The sequence below is a fragment of the Eschrichtius robustus genome, chromosome Y (genome assembly GCF_028021215.1).
Source record: "Eschrichtius robustus isolate mEscRob2 chromosome Y, mEscRob2.pri, whole genome shotgun sequence".
In the NCBI taxonomy this organism is placed as follows: domain Eukaryota; kingdom Metazoa; phylum Chordata; class Mammalia; order Artiodactyla; family Eschrichtiidae; genus Eschrichtius; species Eschrichtius robustus.
The window spans coordinates 228,369-246,749 of record NC_090846.1 but is presented as its reverse complement, the minus strand read 5'-3'; positions in this window follow the sequence as shown (position 1 = coordinate 246,749).

Below are 18,381 nucleotides of genomic sequence, written 5' to 3'. Positions count from 1 at the left end.
CTTAATTTTCTACGGCTTTGTTTGTGATCCTACATATAATATATCTTGGAGAATGTTCCATGAGCACCTGAGGAAAAAGTGTTTTCTGTTGTTTTGCAACAGAATGTGGTATACATATGAATGAAGTCCCTCTTGTTCAATGTGTCATTTGAAACTGATGTTTCCTGATTTCTTTTCATTTTGGATGATCTGTCCGTTGGTGGAAGTGGGGTGGAAATGTCCCCTACTCTTTGGGTGGTACTGTCAAGTTCCCCTTCATGGCTGTTAGGATATATGTTATGTATTGAAGTGCTCCTCGGTTGTGTTCATAAGGATTCGCATTTGCTATATCCTCTCCTTGGTTTGGTCCCTTGATCAGTATGTAGTGTCCTTGTTTGTTTCTTGCACTAGTCTTTATCTTAAAGTCTATTTCGTCTGATATGAGAATTGTAACTCCAGGTTTCCTTTGATTTCCATCTGCATGGAATGTCTCTTACCATCTCCTCACTTTCAGTCTGTATGTCTCCCTAAGTCTAAAGTGGGTCTCTTCTAGGCAGCACATATAATGGTCGTGAGGTTGTATCCCTTCAGCGAGTCTATCTATTGTAGTTGGAGCAAGGAATCCATTTACATGTAAGGTTATTATCAATATGGATGGTCCTCTTAGCGTTTTGTGAATTGTTTTTGGTGTGTTCGAGGAGGTCTTTTCTTTTCTTTGTGATTCCTGCCTAGAGAAGTTCCTGTATCCTTTGTTATAAAGCTGTTGCGTGGTGCTGAATTCTCTTTCCGTTTGTTTTTCTGTAAAGTTTTTAGTTTGTCCGTCCAATCTCAATGAGATTCTTGCTGAGAACAGTAACATTGGCTGTAGGTTTATTTTTCCTTTCATCTCTTTAAATACGTATACTGCCACTCCCTTCTCTCTTGCAGAATTTCTGCTGAAAGGTCAGCTGTGAACTTACGTGGATTCCCTTGTATCGTATATGCTGCTTTTCCCATACTTCTTTTTACATGCTTTCTAAGTATTTAGTGTTTAATAGTTTGATGAATACGTGTCTTGGCGTGTTTCTCCTTGGATTTATCCTGTATGGGACTCTCTGTGCTTCCTGGACTTGATTAACTCTTTCCTTTCCCATCCTAGGGAAGTTTTCAACTATAAACTCTTCAAATATATTCTCAGGCCTTTTCTATTTCTCTTCTTCTTCTGAGACCCATATAATTCGAATGTTGGTGCGTTTACTGTTCTCCCAAGGGTCGCTGAGACTGTCCTCCGTTCCTTTCTTTCTTTCTTCTTTCTTCTGCCCCGCTGTATTTATTTGAACTATTTCATCTTCCAGGCCACTTAACCGTTCTTCTGCCTCAGTTATTGTGCTACTGATCCATGCCAGAGAATCATTATTTTCATGTATTTTGTTCTTCATCATTGTTTGTTTGCTCTTCAGGTCTGGTCGTCCCTTGTGAAACGTTTCTTGTATTTTCTCTCTCCTATTTCCATGATGTTGAATCGTCTTTCCTATCATGATTCTGAATTCGTTTTCGGGTAGACTGCCTATTTCCTCTTCATTTGTTAGGTCTGGTGCGTTTTGACCTTGCTGCTTCGTCTGCTGTGTGTTTTTTGGTCTCCTCATTTTGCCTAACTTACTGTGCTTGGGGTTGCTTTTCACAGGCGGCATGCCCGTAGTTATTGTTGATTTTGGTGTCTGTCCCCGGCGGCTAAGGTTTGTTCAGTGGATTGTGTCGGCTACTGCGTGGAGGGGAGTTGTGCTTGTGTTCTCTTGAATGAGGCTGGATCTTGTCTTTCTGGGGGGCATTTCCAGAACTGCTGGTGTGTACTTTGGTGCCTCCGTCCTTCTTATGATTTAAGGCATCCTCTCTGATGACGGATGGGGCTGTGTTTCTGTCTTGCTCATTGTTTGGCATACGGTGTCCCGCACTGTAGATTGCTGGTCACTGAGTGCATGTGGGTCTTGGCGTTAAGACAGAAGTCTCTGGGAGATTTTCTCCATTTGATATTATGTGGAGCTGTCTGGTCTCCTGTGCACCAGTGTCTTGAAGTTGGCTCTCCCACCTCAGATGCACAACACGGACTCCTGGCTGGAGCACCAAGAGACATTCATCCTCACGGCTCAGAAAAAGTGGGAGAGGAAAGAGAAGGAAACAAAGAATGCAGATACAATAAAACAAAATAAAGTAAAATCAAATAAAATGAAGTTATTAAAATAAAAAATATGTATCAGGAGAAAATTTTAAAAACTAAAAAAAAGCATAACAGACAGACAGAACTCTAGCACAAATGGTTAAAGCTCAGCTCTACAGAAAAAATCGCAAACAGCAGCCTACACCTCCACACTCACAAAAAGTGAAAAAGTGGAAAGAATAATATATCTTTGCTCACAAAGTCCACCTCGTCAATTTTGGGCTGATTCATTGTGTATTCAGGTGTTCCACAGATGCGGGGTACTTCACGTGGAATGTGGAGCTTTCATCCACTCTTCCTGCGGCTGCTGGGAGAGATTTCCCTTTGGCTTCTTTGTTCGCACAGCTCTCCTTTGACAGTTGCATTTGCTTCATCCCATAGTTTTGGGTGGTCGTATTTTCATTGTCACTTTTTCCCAGGTAGGTGTGATCCCATCTTGGTTTTCGGCAGTGAATTCTTGGTTATGTAACAGCGTTTTCTTTGGCTTCCCCGTGTTTGTATTATTTATAGTTGTTTTTTTCCTTTTAATTGCTATCTAGTTTCATAGCACTGTGGGCGGAAAGTAGACCGATACTGTTTCAATTTTCTTAATTTTCTACGGCTTTGTTTGTGATCCTACATATAATATATCTTGGAGAATGTTCCATGAGCACCTGAGGAAAAAGTGTTTTCTGTTGTTTTGCAACAGAATGTGGTATACATATGAATGAAGTCCCTCTTGTTCAATGTGTCATTTGAAACTGATGTTTCCTGATTTCTTTTCATTTTGGATGATCTGTCCGTTGGTGGAAGTGGGGTGGAAATGTCCCCTACTCTTTGGGTGGTACTGTCAAGTTCCCCTTCATGGCTGTTAGGATATATGTTATGTATTGAAGTGCTCCTCGGTTGTGTTCATAAGGATTCGCATTTGCTATATCCTCTCCTTGGTTTGGTCCCTTGATCAGTATGTAGTGTCCTTGTTTGTTTCTTGCACTAGTCTTTATCTTAAAGTCTATTTCGTCTGATATGAGAATTGTAACTCCAGGTTTCCTTTGATTTCCATCTGCATGGAATGTCTCTTACCATCTCCTCACTTTCAGTCTGTATGTCTCCCTAAGTCTAAAGTGGGTCTCTTCTAGGCAGCACATATAATGGTCGTGAGGTTGTATCCCTTCAGCGAGTCTATCTATTGTAGTTGGAGCAAGGAATCCATTTACATGTAAGGTTATTATCAATATGGATGGTCCTCTTAGCGTTTTGTGAATTGTTTTTGGTGTGTTCGAGGAGGTCTTTTCTTTTCTTTGTGATTCCTGCCTAGAGAAGTTCCTGTATCCTTTGTTATAAAGCTGTTGCGTGGTGCTGAATTCTCTTTCCGTTTGTTTTTCTGTAAAGTTTTTAGTTTGTCCGTCCAATCTCAATGAGATTCTTGCTGAGAACAGTAACATTGGCTGTAGGTTTATTTTTCCTTTCATCTCTTTAAATACGTATACTGCCACTCCCTTCTCTCTTGCAGAATTTCTGCTGAAAGGTCAGCTGTGAACTTACGTGGATTCCCTTGTATCGTATATGCTGCTTTTCCCATACTTCTTTTTACATGCTTTCTAAGTATTTAGTGTTTAATAGTTTGATGAATACGTGTCTTGGCGTGTTTCTCCTTGGATTTATCCTGTATGGGACTCTCTGTGCTTCCTGGACTTGATTAACTCTTTCCTTTCCCATCCTAGGGAAGTTTTCAACTATAAACTCTTCAAATATATTCTCAGGCCTTTTCTATTTCTCTTCTTCTTCTGAGACCCATATAATTCGAATGTTGGTGCGTTTAATGTTCTCCCAAGGGTCGCTGAGACTGTCCTCCGTTCCTTTCTTTCTTTCTTCTTTCTTCTGCCCCGCTGTATTTATTTGAACTATTTCAACTTCCAGGCCACTTAACCGTTCTTCTGCCTCAGTTATTGTGCTACTGATCCATGCCAGACAATCATTATTTTCATGTATTTTGTTCTTCATCATTGTCTGTTTGCTCTTCAGGTCTGGTCGTCCCTTGTGAAACGTTTCTTGTATTTTCTCTCTCCTATTTCCATGATGTTGAATCGTCTTTCCTATCATGATTCTGATTTCGTTTTCGGGTAGACTGCCTATTTCCTCTTCATTTGTTAGGTCTGGTGCGTTTTGACCTTGCTGCTTCGTCTGCTGTGTGTTTTTTGGTCTCCTCATTTTGCCTAACTTACTGTGCTTGGGGTTGCTTTTCACAGGCGGCATGCCCGTAGTTATTGTTGATTTTGGTGTCTGTCCCCGGCGGCTAAGGTTTGTTCAGTGGATTGTGTCGGCTACTGCGTGGAGGGGAGTTGTGCTTGTGTTCTCTTGAATGAGGCTGGATCTTGTCTTTCTGGGGGGCATTTCCACAACTGCTGGTGTGTACTTTGGTGCCTCCGTCCTTCTTATGATTTAAGGCATCCTCTCTGATGACGGATGGGGCTGTGTTTCTGTCTTGCTCATTGTTTGGCATACGGTGTCCCGCACTGTAGATTGCTGGTCACTGAGTGCATGTGGGTCTTGGCGTTAAGACAGAAGTCTCTGGGAGATTTTCTCCATTTGATATTATGTGGAGCTGTCAGGTCTCCTGTGCACCAGTGTCTTGAAGTTGGCTCTCCCACCTCAGATGCACAACACGGACTCCTGGCTGGAGCACCAAGAGACATTCATCCTCACGGCTCAGAAAAAGTGGGAGAGGAAAGAGAAGGAAACAAAGAATGCAGATACAATAAAACAAAATAAAGTAAAATCAAATAAAATGAAGTTATTAAAATAAAAAATATGTATCAGGAGAAAATTTTAAAAACTAAAAAAAAGCATAACAGACAGACAGAACTCTAGCACAAATGGTTAAAGCTCAGCTCTACAGACAAAATCGCAAACAGCAGCCTACACCTCCACACTCACAAAAAGTGAAAAAGTGGAAAGAATAATATATCTTTGCTCACAAAGTCCACCTCGTCAATTTTGGGCTGATTCATTGTGTATTCAGGTGTTCCACAGATGCGGGGTACTTCACGTGGAATGTGGAGCTTTCATCCACTCTTCCTGCGGCTGCTGGGAGAGATTTCCCTTTGGCTTCTTTGTTCGCACAGCTCTCCTTTGACAGTTGCATTTGCTTCATCCCATAGTTTTGGGTGGTCGTATTTTCATTGTCACTTTTTCCCAGGTAGGTGTGATCCCATCTTGGTTTTCGGCAGTGAATTCTTGGTTATGTAACAGCGTTTTCTTTGGCTTCCCCGTGTTTGTATTATTTATAGTTGTTTTTTTCCTTTTAATTGCTATCTAGTTTCATAGCACTGTGGGCGGAAAGTAGACCGATACTGTTTCAATTTTCTTAATTTTCTAAGGCTTTGTTTGTGATCCTACATATAATATATCTTGGAGAATGTTCCATGAGCACCTGAGGAAAAAGTGTTTTCTGTTGTTTTGCAACAGAATGTGGTATACATATGAATGAAGTCCCTCTTGTTCAATGTGTCATTTGAAACTGATGTTTCCTGATTTCTTTTCATTTTGGATGATCTGTCCGTTGGTGGAAGTGGGGTGGAAATGTCCCCTACTCTTTGGGTGGTACTGTCAAGTTCCCCTTCATGGCTGTTAGGGTATATTTTATGTATTGAAGTGCTCCTCGGTTGTGTTCATAAGGATTCGCATTTGCTATATCCTCTCCTTGGTTTGGTCCCTTGATCAGTATGTAGTGTCCTTGTTTGTTTCTTGCACTAGTCTTTTTCTTAAAGTCTATTTCGTCTGATATGAGAATTGTAACTCCAGGTTTCCTTTGATTTCCATCTGCATGGAATGTCTCTTACCATCGCCACACTTTCAGTCTGTATGTCTCCCTAAGTCTAAAGTGGGTCTCTTCTAGGCAGCACATATAATGGTCGTGAGGTTGTATCCCTTCAGCGAGTCTATCTATTGTAGTTGGAGCAAGGAATCCATTTACATGTAAGGTTATTATCAATATGGATGGTCCTCTTAGCGTTTTGTGAATTGTTTTTGGTGTGTTCGAGGAGGTCTTTTCTTTTCTTTGTGATTCCTGCCTAGAGAAGTTCCTGTATCCTTTGTTATAAAGCTGTTGCGTGGTGCTGAAATCTCTTTTCGTTTGTTTTTCTGTAAAGTTTTTAGTTTGTCCGTCCAATCTCAATGAGATTCTTGCTGAGAACAGTAACATTGGCTGTAGGTTTATTTTTCCTTTCATCTCTTTAAATACGTATACTGCCACTCCCTTCTCTCTTGCAGAATTTCTGCTGAAAGGTCAGCTGTGAACTTACGTGGATTCCCTTGTATCGTATATGCTGCTTTTCCCATACTTCTTTTTACATGCTTTCTACGTATTTAGTGTTTAATAGTTTGATGAATACGTGTCTTGGCGTGTTTCTCCTTGGATTTATCCTGTATGGGACTCTCTGTGCTTCCTGGACTTGATTAACTCTTTCCTTTCCCATCCTAGGGAAGTTTTCAACTATAATCTCTTCAAATATATTCTCAGGCCTTTTCTATTTCTCTTCTTCTTCTGAGACCCATATAATTCGAATGTTGGTGCGTTTAATGTTCTCCCAAGGGTCGCTGAGACTGTCCTCCGTTCCTTTCTTTCTTTCTTCTTTCTTCTGCCCCGCTGTATTTATTTGAACTATTTCAACTTCCAGGCCACTTAACCGTTCTTCTGCCTCAGTTATTGTGCTACTGATCCATGCCAGACAATCATTATTTTCATGTATTTTGTTCTTCATCATTGTCTGTTTGCTCTTCAGGTCTGGTCGTCCCTTGTGAAACGTTTCTTGTATTTTCTCTCTCCTATTTCCATGATGTTGAATCGTCTTTCCTATCATGATTCTGAATTCGTTTTCGTGTAGACTGCCTATTTCCTCTTCATTTGTTAGGTCTGGTGCGTTTTGACCTTGCTGCTTCGTCTGCTGTGTGTTTTTTGGTCTCCTCATTTTGCCTAAATTACTGTGCTTGGGGTTGCTTTTCACAGGCGGCATGCCCGTAGTTATTGTTGATTTTGGTGTCTGTCCCCGGCGGCTAAGGTTTGTTCAGTGGATTGTGTCGGCTACTGCGTGGAGGGGAGTTGTGCTTGTGTTCTCTTGAATGAGGCTGGATCTTGTCTTTCTGGGGGGCATTTCCACAATTGCTGGTGTGTACTTTGGTGCCTCCGTCCTTCTTATGATTTAAGGCATCCTCTCTGATGACGGATGGGGCTGTGTTTCTGTCTTGCTCATTGTTTGGCATACGGTGTCCCGCACTGTAGATTGCTGGTCACTGAGTGCATGTGGGTCTTGGCGTTAAGACAGAAGTCTCTGGGAGATTTTCTCCATTTGATATTATGTGGAGCTGTCAGGTCTCCTGTGCACCAGTGTCTTGAAGTTGGCTCTCCCACCTCAGATGCACAACACGGACTCCTGGCTGGAGCACCAAGAGACATTCATCCTCACGGCTCAGAAAAAGTGGGAGAGGAAAGAGAAGGAAACAAAGAATGCAGATACAATAAAACAAAATAAAGTAAAATCAAATAAAATGAAGTTATTAAAATAAAAAATATGTATCAGGAGAAAATTTTAAAAACTAAAAAAAAGCATAACAGACAGACAGAACTCTAGCACAAATGGTTAAAGCTCAGCTCTACAGACAAAATCGCAAACAGCAGCCTACACCTCCACACTCACAAAAAGTGAAAAAGTGGAAAGAATAATATATCTTTGCTCACAAAGTCCACCTCGTCAATTTTGGGCTGATTCATTGTGTATTCAGGTGTTCCACAGATGCGGGGTACTTCACGTGGAATGAGGAGCTTTCATCCACTCTTCCTGCGGCTGCTGGGAGAGATTTCCCTTTGGCTTCTTTGTTCGCACAGCTCTCCTTTGACAGTTGCATTTGCTTCATTCCATAGTTTTGGGTGGTCGTATTTTCATTGTCACTTTTTCCCAGGTAGGTGTGATCCCATCTTGGTTTTCGGCAGTGAATTCTTGGTTATGTAACAGCGTTTTCTTTGGCTTCCCCGTGTTTGTATTATTTATAGTTGTTTTTTTCCTTTTAATTGCTATCTAGTTTCATAGCACTGTGGGCGGAAAGTAGACCGATACTGTTTCAATTTTCTTAATTTTCTAAGGCTTTGTTTGTGATCCTACATATAATATATCTTGGAGAATGTTCCATGAGCACCTGAGGAAAAAGTGTTTTCTGTTGTTTTGCAACAGAATGTGGTATACATATGAATGAAGTCCCTCTTGTTCAATGTGTCATTTGAAACTGATGTTTCCTGATTTCTTTTCATTTTGGATGATCTGTCCGTTGGTGGAAGTGGGGTGGAAATGTCCCCTACTCTTTGGGTGGTACTGTCAAGTTCCCCTTCATGGCTGTTAGGATAAATGTTATGTATTGAAGTGCTCCTCGATTGTGTTCATAAGGATTCGCATTTGTTATATCCTCTCCTTGGTTGGTCCCTTGATCAGTATGTAGTGTCCTTGTTTGTTTCTTGCACTAGTCTTTATCTTAAAGTCTATTTCGTCTGATATGAGAATTGTAACTCCAGGTTTCCTTTGATTTCCATCTGCATGGAATGTCTCTTACCATCTCCTCACTTTCAGTCTGTATGTCTCCCTAAGTCTAAAGTGGGTCTCTTCTAGGCAGCACATATAATGGTCGTGAGGTTGTATCCCTTCAGCGAGTCTATCTATTGTAGTTGGAGCAAGGAATCCATTTACATGTAAGGTTATTATCAATATGGATGGTCCTCTTAGCGTTTTGTTAATTGTTTTTGGTGTGTTCGAGGAGGTCTTTTCTTTTCTTTGTGATTCCTGCCTAGAGAAGTTCCTGTATCCTTTGTTATAAAGCTGTTGCGTGGTGCTGAATTCTCTTTCCGTTTGTTTTTCTGTAAAGTTTTTAGTTTGTCCGTCCAATCTCAATGAGATTCTTGCTGAGAACAGTAACATTGGCTGTAGGTTTATTTTTCCTTTCATCTCTTTAAATACGTATACTGCCACTCCCTTCTCTCTTGCAGAATTTCTGCTGAAAGGTCAGCTGTGAACTTACGTGGATTCCCTTGTATCGTATATGCTGCTTTTCCCATACTTCTTTTTACATGCTTTCTACGTATTTAGTGTTTAATAGTTTGATGAATACGTGTCTTGGCGTGTTTCTCCTTGGATTTTTCCTGTATGGGACTCTCTGTGCTTCCTGGACTTGATTAACTCTTTCCTTTCCCATCCTAGGGAAGTTTTCAACTATAAACTCTTCAAATATATTCTCAGGCCTTTTCTATTTCTCTTCTTCTTCTGAGACCCATATAATTCGAATGTTGGTGCGTTTACTGTTCTCCCAAGGGTCGCTGAGACTGTCCTCCGTTCCTTTCTTTCTTTCTTCTTTCTTCTGCCCCGCTGTATTTATTTGAACTATTTCATCTTCCAGGCCACTTAACCGTTCTTCTGCCTCAGTTATTGTGCTACTGATCCATGCCAGAGAATCATTATTTTCATGTATTTTGTTCTTCATCATTGTCTGTTTGCTCTTCAGGTCTGGTCGTCCCTTGTGAAACGTTTCTTGTATTTTCTCTCTCCTATTTCCATGATGTTGAATCGTCTTTCCTATCATGATTCTGAATTCGTTTTCGGGTAGACTGCCTATTTCCTCTTCATTTGTTAGGTCTGGTGCGTTTTGACCTTGCTGCTTCGTCTGCTGTGTGTTTTTTGGTCTCCTCATTTTGCCTAACTTACTGTGCTTGGGGTTGCTTTTCACAGGCGGCATGCCCGTAGTTATTGTTGATTTTGGTGTCTGTCCCCGGCGGCTAAGGTTTGTTCAGTGGATTGTGTCGGCTACTGCGTGGAGGGGAGTTGTGCTTGTGTTCTCTTGAATGAGGCTGGATCTTGTCTTTCTGGGGGGCATTTCCACAACTGCTGGTGTGTACTTTGGTGCCTCCGTCCTTCTTATGATTTAAGGCATCCTCTCTGATGACGGATGGGGCTGTGTTTCTGTCTTGCTCATTGTTTGGCATACGGTGTCCCGCACTGTAGATTGCTGGTCACTGAGTGCATGTGGGTCTTGGCGTTAAGACAGAAGTCTCTGGGAGATTTTCTCCATTTGATATTATGTGGAGCTGTCTGGTCTCCTGTGCACCAGTGTCTTGAAGTTGGCTCTCCCACCTCAGATGCACAACACGGACTCCTGGCTGGAGCACCAAGAGACATTCATCCTCACGGCTCAGAAAAAGTGGGAGAGGAAAGAGAAGGAAACAAAGAATGCAGATACAATAAAACAAAATAAAGTAAAATCAAATAAAATGAAGTTATTAAAATAAAAAATATGTATCAGGAGAAAATTTTAAAAACTAAAGAAAAGCATAACAGACAGACAGAACTCTAGCACAAATGGTTAAAGCTCAGCTCTACAGACAAAATCGCAAACAGCAGCCTACACCTCCACACTCACAAAAAGTGAAAAAGTGGAAAGAATAATATATCTTTGCTCACAAAGTCCACCTCGTCAATTTTGGGCTGATTCATTGTGTATTCAGGTGTTCCACAGATGCGGGGTACTTCACGTGGAATGTGGAGCTTTCATCCACTCTTCCTGCGGCTGCTGGGAGAGATTTCCCTTTGGCTTCTTTGTTCGCACAGCTCTCCTTTGACAGTTGCATTTGCTTCATCCCATAGTTTTGGGTGGTCGTATTTTCATTGTCACTTTTTCCCAGGTAGTTGTGATCCCATCTTGGTTTTCGGCAGTGAATTCTTGGTTATGTAACAGCGTTTTCTTTGGCTTCCCCGTGTTTGTATTATTTATAGTTGTTTTTTCCTTTTAATTGCTATCTAGTTTCATAGCACTGTGGGCGGAAAGTAGACCGATACTGTTTCAATTTTCTTAATTTTCTAAGGCTTTGTTTGTGATCCTACATATAATATATCTTGGAGAATGTTCCATGAGCACCTGAGGAAAAAGTGTTTTCTGTTGTTTTGCAACAGAATGTGGTATACATATGAATGAAGTCCCTCTTGTTCAATGTGTCATTTGAAACTGATGTTTCCTGATTTCTTTTCATTTTGGATGATCTGTCCGTTGGTGGAAGTGGGGTGGAAATGTCCCCTACTCTTTGGGTGGTACTGTCAAGTTCCCCTTCATGGCTGTTAGGATATATGTTATGTATTGAAGTGCTCCTCGGTTGTGTTCATAAGGATTCGCATTTGTTATATCCTCTCCTTGGTTTGGTCCCTTGATCAGTATGTACTGTCCTTGTTTGTTTCTTGCACTAGTCTTTATCTTAAAGTCTATTTCGTCTGATATGAGAATTGTAACTCCAGGTTTCCTTTGATTTCCATCTGCATGGAAAGTCTCTTACCATCTCCTCACTTTCAGTCTGTATGTCTCCCTAAGTCTAAAGTGGGTCTCTTCTAGGCAGCACATATAATGGTCGTGAGGTTGTATCCCTTCAGCGAGTCTATCTATTGTAGTTGGAGCAAGGAATCCATTTACATGTAAGGTTACTATCAATATGGATGTTCCTCTTAGCGTTTTGTTAATTGTTTTTGGTGTGTTCGAGGAGGTCTTTTCTTTTCTTTGTGATTCCTGCCTAGAGAAGTTCCTGTATCCTTTGTTATAAAGCTGTTGCGTGGTGCTGAATTCTCTTTCCGTTTGTTTTTCTGTAAAGTTTTTAGTTTGTCCGTCCAATCTCAATGAGATTCTTGCTGAGAACAGTAACATTGGCTGTAGGTTTATTTTTCCTTTCATCTCTTTAAATACGTATACTGCCACTCCCTTCTCTCTTGCAGAATTTCTGCTGAAAGGTCAGCTGTGAACTTACGTGGATTCCCTTGTATCGTATATGCTGCTTTTCCCATACTTCTTTTTACATGCTTTCTACGTATTTAGTGTTTAATAGTTTGATGAATACGTGTCTTGGCGTGTTTCTCCTTGGATTTATCCTGTATGGGACTCTCTGTGCTTCCTGGACTTGATTAACTCTTTCCTTTCCCATCCTAGGGAAGTTTTCAACTATAAACTCTTCAAATATATTCTCAGGCCTTTTCTATTTCTCTTCTTCTTCTGAGACCCATATAATTCGAATGTTGGTGCGTTTACTGTTCTCCCAAGGGTCGCTGAGACTGTCCTCCGTTCCTTTCTTTCTTTCTTCTTTCTTCTGCCCCGCTGTATTTATTTGAACTATTTCATCTTCCAGGCCACTTAACCGTTCTTCTGCCTCAGTTATTGTGCTACTGATCCATGCCAGAGAATCATTATTTTCATGTATTTTGTTCTTCATCATTGTCTGTTTGCTCTTCAGGTCTGGTCGTCCCTTGTGAAACGTTTCTTGTATTTTCTCTCTCCTATTTCCATGATGTTGAATCGTCTTTCCTATCATGATTCTGAATTCGTTTTCGGGTAGACTGCCTATTTCCTCTTCATTTGTTAGGTCTGGTGCGTTTTGACCTTGCTGCTTCGTCTGCTGTGTGTTTTTTGGTCTCCTCATTTTGCCTAACTTACTGTGCTTGGGGTTGCTTTTCACAGGCGGCATGCCCGTAGTTATTGTTGATTTTGGTGTCTGTCCCCGGCGGCTAAGGTTTGTTCAGTGGATTGTGTCGGCTACTGCGTGGAGGGGAGTTGTGCTTGTGTTCTCTTGAATGAGGCTGGATCTTGTCTTTCTGGGGGGCATTTCCACAACTGCTGGTGTGTACTTTGGTGCCTCCGTCCTTCTTATGATTTAAGGCATCCTCTCTGATGACGGATGGGGCTGTGTTTCTGTCTTGCTCATTGTTTGGCATACGGTGTCCCGCACTGTAGATTGCTGGTCACTGAGTGCATGTGGGTCTTGGCGTTAAGACAGAAGTCTCTGGGAGATTTTCTCCATTTGATATTATGTGGAGCTGTCTGGTCTCCTGTGCACCAGTGTCTTGAAGTTGGCTCTCCCACCTCAGATGCACAACACGGACTCCTGGCTGGAGCACCAAGAGACATTCATCCTCACGGCTCAGAAAAAGTGGGAGAGGAAAGAGAAGGAAACAAAGAATGCAGATACAATAAAACAAAATAAAGTAAAATCAAATAAAATGAAGTTATTAAAATAAAAAATATGTATCAGGAGAAAATTTTAAAAACTAAAGAAAAGCATAACAGACAGACAGAACTCTAGCACAAATGGTTAAAGCTCAGCTCTACAGACAAAATCGCAAACAGCAACCTACACCTCCACACTCACAAAAAGTGAAAAAGTGGAAAGAATAATATATCTTTGCTCACAAAGTCCACCTCGTCAATTTTGGGCTGATTCATTGTGTATTCAGGTGTTCCACAGATGCGGGGTACTTCACGTGGAATGTGGAGCTTTCATCCACTCTTCCTGCGGCTGCTGGGAGAGATTTCCCTTTGGCTTCTTTGTTCGCACAGCTCTCCTTTGACAGTTGCATTTGCTTCATCCCATAGTTTTGGGTGGTCGTATTTTCATTGTCACTTTTTCCCAGGTAGTTGTGATCCCATCTTGGTTTTCGGCAGTGAATTCTTGGTTATGTAACAGCGTTTTCTTTGGCTTCCCCGTGTTTGTATTATTTATAGTTGTTTTTTCCTTTTAATTGCTATCTAGTTTCATAGCACTGTGGGCGGAAAGTAGACCGATACTGTTTCAATTTTCTTAATTTTCTAAGGCTTTGTTTGTGATCCTACATATAATATATCTTGGAGAATGTTCCATGAGCACCTGAGGAAAAAGTGTTTTCTGTTGTTTTGCAACAGAATGTGGTATACATATGAATGAAGTCCCTCTTGTTCAATGTGTCATTTGAAACTGATGTTTCCTGATTTCTTTTCATTTTGGATGATCTGTCCGTTGGTGGAAGTGGGGTGGAAATGTCCCCTACACTTTGGGTGGTACTGTCAAGTTCCCCTTTATGGCTGTTAGGATATATGTTATGTATTGAAGTGCTCCTCGGTTGTGTTCATAAGGATTCGCATTTGTTATATCCTCTCCTTGGTTTGGTCCCTTGATCAGTATGTACTGTCCTTGTTTGTTTCTTGCACTAGTCTTTATCTTAAAGTCTATTTCGTCTGATATGAGAATTGTAACTCCAGGTTTCCTTTGATTTCCATCTGCATGGAAAGTCTCTTACCATCTCCTCACTTTCAGTCTGTATGTCTCCCTAAGTCTAAAGTGGGTCTCTTCTAGGCAGCACATATAATGGTCGTGAGGTTGTATCCCTTCAGCGAGTCTATCTATTGTAGTTGGAGCAAGGAATCCATTTACATGTAAGGTTACTATCAATATGGATGTTCCTCTTAGCGTTTTGTTAATTGTTTTTGGTGTGTTCGAGGAGGTCTTTTCTTTTCTTTGTGATTCCTGCCTAGAGAAGTTCCTGTATCCTTTGTTATAAAGCTGTTGCGTGGTGCTGAATTCTCTTTCCGTTTGTTTTTCTGTAAAGTTTTTAGTTTGTCCGTCCAATCTCAATGAGATTCTTGCTGAGAACAGTAACATTGGCTGTAGGTTTATTTTTCCTTTCATCTCTTTAAATACGTATACTGCCACTCCCTTCTCTCTTGCAGAATTTCTGCTGAAAGGTCAGCTGTGAACTTACGTGGATTCCCTTGTATCGTATATGCTGCTTTTCCCATACTTCTTTTTACATGCTTTCTACGTATTTAGTGTTTAATAGTTTGATGAATACGTGTCTTGGCGTGTTTCTCCTTGGATTTATCCTGTATGGGACTCTCTGTGCTTCCTGGACTTGATTAACTCTTTCCTTTCCCATCCTAGGGAAGTTTTCAACTATAAACTCTTCAAATATATTCTCAGGCCTTTTCTATTTCTCTTCTTCTTCTGAGACCCATATAATTCGAATGTTGGTGCGTTTACTGTTCTCCCAAGGGTCGCTGAGACTGTCCTCCGTTCCTTTCTTTCTTTCTTCTTTCTTCTGCCCCGCTGTATTTATTTGAACTATTTCATCTTCCAGGCCACTTAACCGTTCTTCTGCCTCAGTTATTGTGCTACTGATCCATGCCAGAGAATCATTATTTTCATGTATTTTGTTCTTCATCATTGTCTGTTTGCTCTTCAGGTCTGGTCGTCCCTTGTGAAACGTTTCTTGTATTTTCTCTCTCCTATTTCCATGATGTTGAATCGTCTTTCCTATCATGATTCTGAATTCGTTTTCGGGTAGACTGCCTATTTCCTCTTCATTTGTTAGGTCTGGTGCGTTTTGACCTTGCTGCTTCGTCTGCTGTGTGTTTTTTGGTCTCCTCATTTTGCCTAACTTACTGTGCTTGGGGTTGCTTTTCACAGGCGGCATGCCCGTAGTTATTGTTGATTTTGGTGTCTGTCCCCGGCGGCTAAGGTTTGTTCAGTGGATTGTGTCGGCTACTGCGTGGAGGGGAGTTGTGCTTGTGTTCTCTTGAATGAGGCTGGATCTTGTCTTTCTGGGGGGCATTTCCACAACTGCTGGTGTGTACTTTGGTGCCTCCGTCCTTCTTATGATTTAAGGCATCCTCTCTGATGACGGATGGGGCTGTGTTTCTGTCTTGCTCATTGTTTGGCATACGGTGTCCCGCACTGTAGATTGCTGGTCACTGAGTGCATGTGGGTCTTGGCGTTAAGACAGAAGTCTCTGGGAGATTTTCTCCATTTGATATTATGTGGAGCTGTCTGGTCTCCTGTGCACCAGTGTCTTGAAGTTGGCTCTCCCACCTCAGATGCACAACACGGACTCCTGGCTGGAGCACCAAGAGACATTCATCCTCACGGCTCAGAAAAAGTGGGAGAGGAAAGAGAAGGAAACAAAGAATGCAGATACAATAAAACAAAATAAAGTAAAATCAAATAAAATGAAGTTATTAAAATAAAAAATATGTATCAGGAGAAAATTTTAAAAACTAAAGAAAAGCATAACAGACAGACAGAACTCTAGCACAAATGGTTAAAGCTCAGCTCTACAGACAAAATCGCAAACAGCAGCCTACACCTCCACACTCACAAAAAGTGAAAAAGTGGAAAGAATAATATATCTTTGCTCACAAAGTCCACCTCGTCAATTTTGGGCTGATTCATTGTGTATTCAGGTGTTCCACAGATGCGGGGTACTTCACGTGGAATGTGGAGCTTTCATCCACTCTTCCTGCGGCTGCTGGGAGAGATTTCCCTTTGGCTTCTTTGTTCGCACAGCTCTCCTTTGACAGTTGCATTTGCTTCATCCCATAGTTTTGGGTGGTCGTATTTTCATTGTCACTTTTTCCCAGGTAGGTGTGATCCCATCTTGGTTTTCGGCAGTGAATTCTTGGTTATGTAACAGCGTTTTCTTTGGCTTCCCCGTGTTTGTATTATTTATAGTTGTTTTTTTCCTTTTAATTGCTATCTAGTTTCATAGCACTGTGGGCGGAAAGTAGACCGATACTGTTTCAATTTTCTTAATTTTCTAAGGCTTTGTTTGTGATCCTACATATAATATATCTTGGAGAATGTTCCATGAGCACCTGAGGAAAAAGTGTTTTCTGTTGTTTTGCAACAGAATGTGGTATACATATGAATGAAGTCCCTCTTGTTCAATGTGTCATTTGAAACTGATGTTTCCTGATTTCTTTTCATTTTGGATGATCTGTCCGTTGGTGGAAGTGGGGTGGAAATGTCCCCTACTCTTTGGGTGGTACTGTCAAGTTCCCCTTCATGGCTGTTAGGATATATGTTATGTATTGAAGTGCTCCTCGGTTGTGTTCATAAGGATTCGCATTTGTTATATCCTCTCCTTGGTTTGGTCCCTTGATCAGTATGTACTGTCCTTGTTTGTTTCTTGCACTAGTCTTTATCTTAAAGTCTATTTCGTCTGATATGAGAATTGTAACTCCAGGTTTCCTTTGATTTCCATCTCCATGGAAAGTCTCTTACCATCTCCTCACTTTCAGTCTGTATGTCTCCCTAAGTCTAAAGTGGGTCTCTTCTAGGCAGCACATATAATGGTCGTGAGGTTGTATCCCTTCAGCGAGTCTATCTATTGTAGTTGGAGCAAGGAATCCATTTACATGTAAGGTTACTATCAATATGGATGTTCCTCTTAGCGTTTTGTTAATTGTTTTTGGTGTGTTCGAGGAGGTCTTTTCTTTTCTTTGTGATTCCTGCCTAGAGAAGTTCCTGTATCCTTTGTTATAAAGCTGTTGCGTGGTGCTGAATTCTCTTTCCGTTTGTTTTTCTGTAAAGTTTTTAGTTTGTCCGTCCAATCTCAATGAGATTCTTGCTGAGAACAGTAACATTGGCTGTAGGTTTATTTTTCCTTTCATCTCTTTAAATACGTATACTGCCACTCCCTTCTCTCTTGCAGAATTTCTGCTGAAAGGTCAGCTGTGAACTTACGTGGATTCCCTTGTATCGTATATGCTGCTTTTCCCATACTTCTTTTTACATGCTTTCTACGTATTTAGTGTTTAATAGTTTGATGAATACGTGTCTTGGCGTGTTTCTCCTTGGATTTATCCTGTATGGGACTCTCTGTGCTTCCTGGACTTGATTAACTCTTTCCTTTCCCATCCTAGGGAAGTTTTCAACTATAAACTCTTCAAATATATTCTCAGGCCTTTTCTATTTCTCTTCTTCTTCTGAGACCCATATAATTCGAATGTTGGTGCGTTTACTGTTCTCCCAAGGGTCGCTGAGACTGTCCTCCGTTCCTTTCTTTCTTTCTTCTTTCTTCTGCCCCGCTGTATTTATTTGAACTATTTCATCTTCCAGGCCACTTAACCGTTCTTCTGCCTCAGTTATTGTGCTACTGATCCATGCCAGAGAATCATTATTTTCATGTATTTTGTTCTTCATCATTGTTTGTTTGCTCTTCAGGTCTGGTCGTCCCTTGTGAAACGTTTCTTGTATTTTCTCTCTCCTATTTCCATGATGTTGAATCGTCTTTCCTATCATGATTCTGAATTCGTTTTCGGGTAGACTGCCTATTTCCTCTTCATTTGTTAGGTCTGGTGCGTTTTGACCTTGCTGCTTCGTCTGCTGTGTGTTTTTTGGTCTCCTCATTTTGCCTAACTTACTGTGCTTGGGGTTGCTTTTCACAGGCGGCATGCCCGTAGTTATTGTTGATTTTGGTGTCTGTCCCCGGCGGCTAAGGTTTGTTCAGTGGATTGTGTCGGCTACTGCGTGGAGGGGAGTTGTGCTTGTGTTCTCTTGAATGAGGCTGGATCTTGTCTTTCTGGGGGGCATTTCCAGAACTGCTGGTGTGTACTTTGGTGCCTCCGTCCTTCTT